Below are 13,108 nucleotides of genomic sequence, written 5' to 3' on the forward strand. Positions count from 1 at the left end.
TGAGCTTGTAGCTCATCATCTATAGTCCAGTAAAGTTTGAGCGGGCTGTGGCTCCATGAAAGTAAGCAGTCCTTGGCGAGAGCACATTTGCCAGAATGCAACGTCTAAATCACTGGCCCAAAGTCTTGGCCTGAATATCCACAAAATTTACCAGAAGCACCAAAATATTGTCTGTCATCACACCCATCCATTCTTTTACTGTGAGCTTTGGGTTTTCCTCAAAGTGTGTGGTACAACTAGGTCTGTGGGCCACTCGTGCTTGTGCTGTTATTGATTCTTAAGCCAAGTGCAGAGAAGAGTGAGGTTTTAACGTAAAAAGCGCTAAAGTGAAACTAAGTGTTAAAACAATGAAACGTGTCCGCTGCAGCCACTTTTTGTTCTTTTCATACTATATTTTGTTTTCACATTTCTCCCATTTCCAGTGAACTCCGCTGTCACTCCATTCTCTAATCAGTATTTGGCAGATGCTTACATTATCCGTTCAACCTTCAGGTTTGCTGTCATTGGCTTGAACCATAACCAGGTGTGTTCTTCATGTTGATTTTTCATGCCAACAAAGATAACATTAACTGCCAGTGTTACTAGACTTCTCATATTAGTCAACAGATCCTGGATAATGGTTAACTGAGAATTGGATCTAGATTTCCTGTTCTCTGCATGGCACACTGCTTACAGTCCCACTATCAGATAGATTTTTAAAAGGCCAAATCTCACTCAGACATGACTGACAGATATCACTACAAATGGAAAGCAAAAAGCTTCAGAGATTATCTTTTGGGTCCCTGAAAAGGAACCCCAATGAAAATTCTCCAGGAGTGAATTGGTTTAGAAGTGCTGCTTACACGGCGTTGCATTTGAAAGCACAGATCTATGATTGATTGCTTTCACAGACATGTCAGCTATGCCTCTGTAGGAGTAACATTAAGAGTAAAATTATCTATAGTGTCTTTATATTCATGCTATCAGACCATCACACACTTTGGATTGAAGGTCTTTTGAGTAGTCGCCCCAGAGTCACTGTTAGCGTTTGGCTATCAGGACACATTTATTAGCCTATACCAAATCGCTGCTTAATGAAAGTGCAGCTCTTTTTAAAAAACAGATGTTAATGACAGCATCTCTATTTTATGGTCAGCCATACTGAAACACAAGATATGCCATCACAAAAAAAGTGTCTTTGTTTTTTAAGTTAGTTTTCAGCGTTTCTAAATCGGCAAAATCATCACCATTGGGTACATTAGGTATGACAGAGACACTCTTGTTTCTATTGGTATACAATGTACTCACAATTCGAAGTTTTTAACTCCGGATCCGAGCTGGCTGAGTGAGATCTTGAGGGAGAACAAAGGACAGCCTCAAGGGAAACGGGCCGGCGTCAGGAACAGGCTGAGAGCTCGTGCACACCGCACACCTCTGCCTAGCATCCTGCTCGCCAACGTCCAGTCACTGGAGAACAAGCTTGATGACCTCAGGGCCAGGATAAAGTTCCAGAGAGACATTCGGGACTGCAATCTCCTCTGCTTCACCGAGACATGGCTGAACCCAGCGGTGCCGGACCACGCCATCCAGCCGGTCGAGTTCTTCTCGGTTCACCGCATGGACAGGACACGGGACTCGGGGAAGTCAAGGGGAGGCGGCGTGTGTTTAATGGTGAACAACAATTGGTGCAACAGTGCGAACGTTGTTCCTCTCACACGCTCCTGCACACCAAATCTGGAACTACTGTCCATCATGTGTCGTCCTTTTTATCTACCTCGAGAATTTACATCGGTCATTATAAGTGCCGTTTATATTCCACCACAAGCGGACACGGTCACCGCCTTATGCGAGCTGCATGAGGCACTCACACAGCACCAGACACAACACCGGGACGCTGCGCTTATTGTGACGGGGGACTTTAATAGTGCCAACCTCAAACGCGCAGCGCCGAACTTTTATCAACACATCACCTGCCCCACTAGAGGTGAAAGGACACTGGACCACTGCTACACTACGGTCAAGGACGGCTACAAGGTACAATCCCGCCCCCCGTTTGGCAAATCCGATCACGCCGCCATCCTCCTCATGCCAAAATACAAACAAAGGCTGAAACAGGAAGTTCCGGTTCAGAGGAAGGTTGTGCGCTGGATGGATCAATCAGTGGCCGCGTTACAGGACGCACTCGACGACGCAGACTGGGACATGTTCAGAAACCGCTCCGATGATGATGTCAACGTGTTTACGGAAGCGGTTGTGGGATTCATCGGGAAACTAGCGGATGATACCGTGGAGACAAAGACTATCACAACGTTTCCCAACCAGAAGCCGTGGGTGGATAAAACCATCCGCGACGCTCTGAGATCCCGCACCACTGCCTACAACACGGGACTCATGACGGGGAACATGGACCCGTACAAAGCCGCGTCATATAACGTGCGGAAGGCGGTGAAAGAGGCGAAGCAGCGCTACGGGAGGAAACTAGAGTCACAACTCCAACAGAGTGACTCTAGGAGCCTGTGGCGGGGACTAAGGACAATAACGGACTATAAAGCACCAACAACCGGTATGACGAACGCGGCCGTGACTCTGGCAGACGAGCTGAACACTTTCTATGCTCGCTTCGAGGCTGCAGCTAAGGACTCCAACGATGCTAGTGCTAGCGGCGCTAACGGCTGCAGACAGGAAGATACTGCCAGCACCGGAAAGGTGGTCGTCATCTCCGAGCATGAAGTAAGGAGAGCCTTCAAGAGAGTGAACACCAGGAAAGCAGCAGGACCAGACGGCATCCCAGGTCGTATCCTCAGAGACTGCGCATACCAGCTAGCTCCTGTGTTCACTGAGATATTCAACATCTCCTTATCTCAGTCGGTGATCCCCACATGCTTCAAAGAGTCCATCATTGTTCCTGTCCCGAAGAAACCCCACCCTGCTTCTCTCAATGACTATCGCCCTGTAGCCCTCACCTCAGTAGTGATGAAGTGCTTTGAACGCCTGGTCAGAGACTTCATCATTTCCTCACTACCAGACACACTGGACCCACTACAGTTCGCTTACCGTCCAAATCGTTCCACAGACGATGTCATCTCTCATCTCCTCCACACATCACTTACTCACTTGGACACTAGAAGGGGGAATTATGTTAAAATGCTCTTCATAGACTACAGCTCTGCATTTAATACCATAATTCCCTCCAGACTCAGCTCATCTATGTGTCAGTGGATCTCCAACTTCCTAACTGGCAGACCATAGTCAGTAAGGATGGGCGGACATGTCTCAGCCTCCACCACTCTCAGCACTGGAGCCCCCCAGGGGTGTGTTCTGAGCCCCCTGCTGTACTCTTTGCACACATATGACTGTGTGGCCACTACCAGCTCCACCACCATCATCAAGTTTGCTGACGACACCGTCGTGGTGGGCCTGGGGCCTGTTCTTCGTACCGCGCTAAGTGAGTTAGCTGGATGAGATTGTTGACGATTTCGCGTGATCCTGGATCGTTCGGTTCCCCGAAGCCCATCCGGGACTTGCTGTCATAGCAACAGAGCCGTAAGCGTAAACCTGCTGGGGAGCAGGTTTACTTTATGTAAACAGGATTAGATCGCGGCCACGCAGGTATGTCCGCGTCATTCATACGAAAGCAACAGCGATATTCCACCACTGTTTCACCATAAATAAATAACATCAATGTAACTAAAGATAATGCAGCACTTGATCCTTTTATTGATTTCACACAGATACATACAGGTCATTCCCTAAAAAAGGGAAATGTACTATTAACATTCTATTACATGTATGTGATTATTACAGATGTAATTCATATTTCAGAGTAGTAATTGTAAATTACTTCGTGTAATCAAGATGAGAGACCACGGCTATAAAAGCGAAGGTGGATTTGGGAAGTCTGTCGCAGTCATATCCTGTCCGTTTACGCGAGCAACCCATTGCGGAAGGTGCAAGATTGATAAGGAGAGTCCTCAGAATTCAGCGTATATTGCGGGACAGACAGGATCCTTTAGCTCAGCGCGACAGTGTGCTCATAGAGAGATATCGATTTTCCCGTGAGGGTATTATTCACTTAACCAACTTGTTGACGAGGGGGTGCAGGACCACCACCTGTCTTTTTTTTTGCTCTGCCCTTTTCTTGGTTGCTGTTATGAACAAACAAACAGAGTATTCCAGGGTCTCTTTCCAAGAGACGACAAGCAATATAAGTGATAAATATTACCATTCTGTAGAATATTCTTATATTTCACTTTTACTTGTTCCCATGTTCTAGTGGGTCCTGTTGTGGCTCTAATGTGAAAGGGGATATAATATAACATATTATAATATAATATAATGTAATATAATATTGGATAATATGGTGTGATATGATAAATCTACCCTACCGCCTACTGGTGTTGGCCAGAGGGGCCGATGGCGCAATATGGCAGCCTGGCTTCTGTCAGTCTGCCCCAGGGCAGCTGTGGCTACAACCGTAGCTGCCTCCACCAGTGTGTGAATGTGAGAGTGAATGAATAGTGGCATTGTAAAGCGCTTTGGGTGCCTTGAAAAGCGCTATATAAATCCACTCCATTATTATTGTTATTATTGAATTACTTACGAGTTTGATTTGTCAGCAACTTTCTGCCAGCCCTCTCTCCTTGCTTTTGCAGCCTTTGCAGTGTTCCCTTGCGTTTTAATTAAACTCTGAAACTCCTGAAATCCCTCACTCAAGAGTTCTTGCTCTGCTGCCGAAAAATACCGAGCGCGCTCCTTCGACATTTTCGCCGACCAATCAAAGGGTTGCCGATCAATGTTTCTACTATCGATGCGTAGCCCCTGTTGGGCCACCCAGTGATCTCACATTACTTCATCCAGCTATACTAATCGTCAACAACAGGTGTGTTCGGGGAACCGGAATAGCGAGCTCAGAGTTAGCGCGATGATTTGGTCTTGGATGTTTCATTTGATCTTGGATGTAGTAAGCGACGTACGAAGCACAGGGCCCTGATCTCTGATATTTCTTCATACATTCTTATATATTTCTATACTGTGTATTGTGTTATTTGTTGTACAGTTATTTTATTTTCAACTTTAATTTATATATTTTATCTTATTCTTTCCCAGTTAAATTTACCCTTCAGTCTAATTTGTGTTGTACAGTTATTTCACTTTTTAACTTTAATTTTTATATTTTATTTTATTCCTTCCTAGTTAAATTTACCCATTTTAATTTTCATATTTATTCATTTATTCTTATTCATAGCCTTTTCATTTTTTCTTTAGGTCACGAACAGTTGTCTAAGCATTTCACTGCATATCGTACTGTGTATGACTGTGTACGTGACAAATAAAATTTGAATTTGAAAGTGCGACTCCAGCAGTAATTTAGCCTCTGGCTGTGTCTGTCCAAGCCGTCTGATTCACTTTCATTCCCACATACATTGTTGTTGTTGTAAGAAGCAGAAGAAGAAAAGATTTGACTGTTTGTCTAGACATTTATGTGTGTGGATGCTGAACTTTAAGAAATCTATCTGAAGAACGGGAAATGTAGACAGAAAATTATCTGAGATTTATTCACATGGACGCAGTTTTCGTGTACAGGAAGAAAAACATCATCCACAGAGCACCATAATCCATCACAATAAGCTCAGCACTGTTATTGGGTTTTCTTTTTGTGTTTTTTATTTGTTTATTGCAGCTGAGCTTCTTTCATAGCACGCAAAGATGTTATGCTCTGTCTACTGTCAATCACGACACCCGCAGACATAAAAAATATATATAATCCTTCAAGTCACCTGACAAATAAACACAGGTATTATAAAAAATGCTCATTAAGAAAGGTGGTTATTCTTATAATAGAAATGACTCTTTTCACACAATCTCAACTGTAAGACTCTCTGCTTGCATTTACTACATAAATAAAGTAAGAAAGACAACAAAATCTGGGAATGCCTCTTTGACCTCCCAAGCAGTGCAGGTCACTGCTAGCAGCTGTTTATTGATGTGAGATTACTAGCGGAGAAATCCGAGCCCGTTTTTCCTCGGCATAATTTAGAAGCATCACGAACCTCCCCATATGGAGCCAGTATGTGCAAACAGAAACAAATACAGGCTTTTTCTTTAACCCGTAGTATTATTTTTGTCCAGTTATACAAGTACATGTACTTTCTTCCCCCACTGATCTGGTGGGGAATCCCGAGAGCTTGAGAGAGTTTGAGTTTGTATGCGTGTTTTCTGCTGCTTCACTGCTGCTTTGATTGACACTTTTCATATTAGTCTCCGGTCTCTTTGGCTGAGTGCCGTGCCAGTAAAGTCTCTCCAAGTGTTTTTAAAGGATCAGTCAGAAAATCTGCCTTCCTCAGTTTATAATCCCTGTGAAGCATTGTGGAAATGTGTTGGGAGGCTGTCGTTTCCTTCTTTTATGTTTCTATAAAAGTGGTGTGAGGACAAATAAGTTATCTCACTGCACATTTGTGTGGAAGGCCCTGCTCTTTATTTTCTTTTACTAAGCACAATTCATTGAATTTCTTCAGATTCACTGGAAACACCACTAACCTGTTCTCTATACTTTTGCCAGTCCACTGCTCTGCTCTTCCCCATGTGCTGAAAATACGTACTTGCTTTCAGTCTTGCTGTTGAGTCCACTCGTTGTCCAACTGCTTCTACGTGCGCTTTCCAAAATAGACTCCTGTTACTATCCTTCCTACATTTTAACTCACTTCTTTGAAAGTGATTAAAACATCTGGGAATGAAATGTTTGGCTCTGGTGATGTTTAACACAGCTGCATACATTCAGTAATGTTCTGGTTCAACTCCGTCACTTTGACCTGTTTTGTAAAAATACATGATGAAAGCAGTTTTTTGCTTCCTCAGGTCAATTATTTATAATTGCGAGTTTCTTATAAGCACCATGCTCATTAAAGGCTCTCTATTGTTGTTGGAACTGATAGCAATCATAGTATGTTATGCACAGAATTTTGTATAGTTGTATATTATTCTGTATATATATATTTTTGGGTGTGTCAAGGAAACAATTAGTCCCAAATATAATTTACTAAAACCTGATGCTGTGGTACTGTACAGAAGTCATGAATTATCCCTCTTCTCTTTAAAAAATGTTTCCAAGGAGACAGACTTTCTTCTTTTTCTTCTCGGACTTTTTTTGTACCTGCCCATTGCACAGAAATGTTTCTTAAGCCACTTAACTCAAGGGATGAACCAGTGTTGTGTCTACACGTATCCAGTAGGGGTGCAACGATACACAAAATTCACGGTTCGGTTCGATACTTTGGTGTCACGGTTCGATATTTTTTTGATACAAAAAAATGTTCATGCCTTTTTAATTTGTCATTTATTAAAATTCTAAATATATATTTTAACTCAAACTTACAGTTTTTAAATTTAATTTTGCTGAAACAACAAAGTAATAAAAAAAAATCTATCTGATCGAGAAATCACTCACATTTGGAAAAGAGACTTTATTACAGAGAAATGGCTCTTTCCAAAATAAAAGCTATACTATACGCTTCTTCTGGGCTATATTCTCAGCAGCATATTAAACATATCAGGTCCCCATAAGGAGAATCATGTGCTAACGGCTGTCTAAATGACTCGGGTAAAGTTTGTAGCATGCAGGCTTGTTGTTTTTGTCTGCTTCCACTTGTCTTTGCACTAGGATGATGTCAGCATAAATGTGCAGTCATATTCGTTGTGTTCCCACTAGTGCTGTCAGCGTTAATCTCGTTGAAATGACGTTAAAGCCACAACACGGCAAATCTCCGTTAACGAGCTACCGCGGATCGCCTCATGCGTGGGGCTGGACGGCCAACACGTTAACGAGCTAACTGCGCTAACGCACTAGTTCCCACCCATGTAATTGAGCATTGCGTGGCACATCCAACATACTGTTTTACTTTAGTCCATGATGTGCTTACCTTCAGGGTCATACGTCACATGAAAACCAAAATAGTTCCAAATGCCAGATCTGAATTAGGGTGGGGGAGGTTCAATTTGCCATGTTGCAACGAGAGCTTAGCTTCTATCTCGCTAGCTTGCCCTGCGCTCAATGAATCTGCGTTCGACTACTCCGCCTAGGCTGCACTGTCGAGCCCAGATCAACTGAGCGCTCAACACAGACAGCATCGTCAGAAGGAAAGTTGATAAAATAATTTAAAAATTTTGTATTGTTCGATACATATGCGTACCGAACCGAAAGCACTGTATCGAACGGTTCAACATCGATACGAGTATTGTTGCACCCCTAGTAACCAGTGTTGGTCAAGCTACTTGAAAAAAGTAATCAGTAACTAAATACTAATTACTTCCCAAAAAAGTAATCCCGTTACTTTACTGATTACTTATTTTCAAAAGCAATTAGTTATTTAGTTACTTTTTAAAACATGATTTATCCCCTGAATAGGTAATAAAACGATAGATCTTTCAGCCCAATTCTACTTTTTCTGCATAATCCATCATATAAAATGTAATCAAATGAAAAAGTCTCTTTTCAAAACTTGTTTTATTAGTTTCAATCTTTTAACTTTATGCATCAAGCAAAAATTAAATTATATGCAACATTCTCTGACTGGAAGAAATTTGTTTAACATTTAAACCTATTTTCTGCACATTCCAGCACATAAAATAAAATATTTTTTTGTGTTTACAGTCACTCTTTCAAATAGATGCAAGTAAAACACAGCAGAAAATAAATAAAATCAAAGACTCAGCGGTCCTGTTGCTCTATTTTCACCTGTATAGCAGGAGTGGGCAGACGGAGGTTTGCCCTGGTGCAGGTGTGCCGCAGCAGTCAGTGGAAGTTTCTCTGTGAATTTCACATTCCAGTGGCAGCGTATTTGGTGCTTCCTTGGACGTTTAGGGTTTTTTTCGCTGTACAAAGAAGTTTTCTTCCCACGCAGTGAACAGCGGACACTAATATTTTTGTCACTTTTTATGGAATCAAACTCAAAGTAAGATCAGTACTTCCACGCTTTAAACGCTGCACGGTCATACTCTCTCCTGCACTCGATATATGATCCATTTTTGATCTGCACACAGCTGTTGCCACGAACGTCGCACTCGCTTACGTCATTGTCATGAGACACTCGCAAAAAAATCACGGTTTTAGTAACGCAGTAACGCAGCGTGCTTACGGGAAAGTAACAGTAATCTAATTACCTTTTTTGCAATAGTAATCCCTTACTTTACTCGTTACTCGAAAAAAGTAATCGGATTACAGTAACTGCCCATCTCTGCACGTAACAGACAAAATACCACTTTTTAATTGTATCTTTGGGCACTTTGTTGCTAGCAGCCTGTCACAAAAACATATAATTTGGTCTCATTTGTTTAGCTAAATTTATGAAAATCGCCAAAGATAACACAGTTTGAAAAGAATAAAATGATATTTTTGCTCCAACAATGAGATTCCAAAAAGCCTTTAGCCATAAACTTGGCATATCTCAGAATGATGTGCCTAAGAAATTTCAGGCTGTGTTGAAGAAAAAAGATGGTTATATTGAATATTGATTTCTATATTTCCATTCCACTTATTTATGGTTGCACATGTTTTAATAAATCAGTGTACCATATAACCATATAAAAATGTTGACCAATTAGAACCCTACAAACAATAACACTTGCAGAGTCTGCGATCAGCAAAGGGGATAAAGGCCACACCTTTGACACTGCGAGGCAAAATCCTAATTTTCATCCACATGTAAACAGAGAAACAGCGTCTCTGAATATCTTCATGTGGAAAAAGTTTTTCAAAAGCTTCATTTTGAGCAACATAAAACACCACATATGGACAAAATTCCACTGAAAAAGCTTCATTTTCCAAAATGTGTACCTGTGTAAGTTTGGACAGGGCTCGAATATTACTGGTCTTTACAGTGATCTCTCAAAAAACTAATAATCCATTAAAATAAACATAATAAAGTTTATAATATTCATTTCCTCTTATTTTCTCCTCTACTTGGCATTGCTGCGTATTGTTCATGTTTTCCATCTGTCTCTTCTGAAGTTGGTAGTGCTTCAAATAAACTGGTCATCCAGGATGTCCACAAAACAACCCTTTCATTCAATAAATTAACATAGATATCGAGCTGTTGGGATGAATTTAGAGAACTGTGGTTTGTCTCATGCTTTGTACTCACACACGAGGTTATCAATCTCTAGGTTGTGTAACACTCTTCAGATCTGGTGCTTAATCACGTCATGTAATGCTGAAATAAATGAATACAGATGGCACATCCTTAAAATAGGCAGAGACAAATTGCGTTAAACAGATACTTATAAAACCTAGTTTTTACAAGAATATTCGTCAATAGTCGACAGCTTTCTTGCATTTATCAAACCAGCTTTTATTTTTTTACTCTAAGCTTGTTCCATGACATTTATAACCTTTCATTTTTTTAAATGAATTATTATTATTAAATTTTTTTTTACATTTACTAACTTTAGTTTTTCAGATTAAATCTGGACTTGAACCTTTCATTTACAGTTGTGAGCAGCGATCCTGCTCACAACTGTAATAAAAGCTGTTTTTTTGCTGTGCCTCACAAAACACCATTTAGTGTAATATAAAGACCAACCTGCGGATATGACTGGTTCACTATTCATAATTAACAACAAGGCAGCATTTTATACACTAGCTACAAATTAGTGCTTAGTGAATAGATCGGCTTCCTTTGACCATTGTTCAGACAGCCCCATTATTACATGTATTCAAATTTAGAAGCTGTATCGTACAATAACAAGGTTCACAGTGCACACAGAGATCTGCAGGCATGGTGAGAGAAGGGAAAGTGTTTATTGTCTACAGGCGGTCTGGGAAACAAGCTATAACCACGGCACACAGTCTCTGGGCTCCCACTATCATTTTATTTACTACAACAATTTCTGCTCCCTTGTGAAAGCAGTTTTCTGAGAGCAGTGCAAAGCATTATTTCATTTTTAATGGTTGCTGCTGGGATCAGGACTGAGTACTCTTTGCATAATTATTTGTGGGCATGTTTGTATTGTTTATAGATTTTTTTTCCTGCCTGTGCTGGGCCATTCATAGCAGCGTGCTCAAGGAAATATTTTTCTTTACAGTGCATCTACTTAATGCTTTTGTTTGGGAGCTATTGATTAACAAGAGCATAATGGTTGCGTCACCGAATCGATGCCCAACTGGACAAAAGAGGCACTGAGATGGCTGTAGAAAAACATAGTAAAACATTCAGCCCAATAACCGTCAAACACTCGCTTGAGTGCATTTACTTTTTGGAACAGTGTTCTTTCATTTCCGAGGCGGTAAGTGCGCCGCAGATGTCGTAAAAGTCACATTCCGTGTGTTTGCACAGGCGAGAAAAAATAAATGGGTATGGAAACAAAGAGGCGCCGTATTTGCAGTCACCATAATTTGCACACACTGTTCGGCTCTCCCCGGCAATCTGTCACCTGAAAACATATTTGCACCTCTCTTATAGTTGGTTATTTACGGTAATGTACTTTTTCTCTTGCAACAGTGATGCACTGTATTGCCAAAACTATTCACTCACCCATCCAGATCATTGAATTCAGGTGTTCCAATCACTTCAATGGCCACAGGTGTAAAAATTAAGCACCTATGAAGACTGCTTCTACAAACATTTGTGAAAAAAGGCATCCGAAATGTATCTTTACACAAAAAAAAGAGAAATAGTACATCAAACAATGTTTCTCCATAAACATAACTCCTGTAGAGTGATGTGAGGGTTCAGCTATGCAGCAAAGTAGCTCTCCTGCCCCTGTGTTTGCATTTTTCTCTCAGCGTTTGAAGTGGGTAATATGCTTTTGGTCGAGGCCCAAAAGTCTTGATGGTAATTACCTTGTTCTTATTCTGACTCTCATAATTGTGTGCCTCCAGGGGGCCATTACAGAAGCCTCTACATCTAATTCTGTTGAAATAAAGAAAGGATAGGCTGGGAGCAATGCTGCCCAAATTTAATGTCAGGAGAAGAAAGAAATGACATATTTACTTTTGATTGCTTTAGAGGAAGACAAATGAGTTGTGTTTTTGATAAAAACGTATTTGCTAATTTGTATATAAGCCAAAGAGTTTCATCCTGATTCCAGGCAGCGATCTCAGCGAAGTTCAGAGACTGCATGCTGAAAAATATGTGGCTTGGGGTAACAGAGTTGAAGATGCTAAGATTTTCCAGGATGGACAAGATTAGACAGGATTAGACATGAGTGTATCAGAGGGACAGCTCAGGTTGAGCTGTTTGGAGACAGAGTTAGAGAGGTGAGGTTGAGATGATTTGGACATGTGCAGAGGAGGCATAGCTGATATACTGGACAGAGGATGTTGAATATGGAGCTGCCAGGCAGGAGGAAAAGAGGAAGATCACAGAGAAGATTCTTGATTGTAGTCAAGGAGGACATGCAGAGCAGGAGGATAGTGACAGGGTGAGATTGAAGCAGGTGATCTGCTGTGGGAACCCCTGAAGGGTTCAAGAAGAAGATGAAGCAGTGACAGATCTACCATGTAGCACATGTAACACTCACTAATTATCACTATTATATCTTGTGTGCTAATTCCACTTTATAACATATAGCCAGAGTCGAAATTATTGGCATTTTCCAACCTCAAATAAGCACTAGAAAACCACATGCATGAATTGCTACATCATTTAAAAACTGGATCTTGGTGTTGCTGAACCTCTTGTTGACCCTGCCACTGTGAATTTGTTTTTCAACCACCTTTAACACGAGCTGTGGAATATGAAATATGCAGCTTTATAACACAAGATAACTACAATGCATTATTTTTTCAACAGTAAAATAACTTGGGCGTCTTACATGGCTCAGCTGCTTCTGTGGATTGTATTCACTATTGTATTTAGCAGATAGCCTTGCCGTTCTTTGAAACTCATCATTTTAGTGAGCTGATCCCGTAGCCTGAAGAGCATGGGACTGTGGTGTATTATAGACTCTGTGTTCTTTGTGCTTCTCTGGTATGTTTTGGATCAATACCATTTTGAAAAAGGTGATGTTTGACTTTGTAAGCCTACTTAACCTTCATTGTCATTTTACTTTTGTCGTGAGATTGATGCTGAAAAGATTCTCGCAAAGGTGAACGGAGCCTCTCCTGCTGATTCCTTTCTTCAGGTTGTTGTGCTAA

The sequence above is a fragment of the Rhamphochromis sp. 'chilingali' genome (genome assembly GCF_963969265.1).
Source record: "Rhamphochromis sp. 'chilingali' genome assembly, chromosome: 2".
Taxonomy (NCBI): Eukaryota; Metazoa; Chordata; class Actinopteri; order Cichliformes; family Cichlidae; genus Rhamphochromis; species Rhamphochromis sp. 'chilingali'.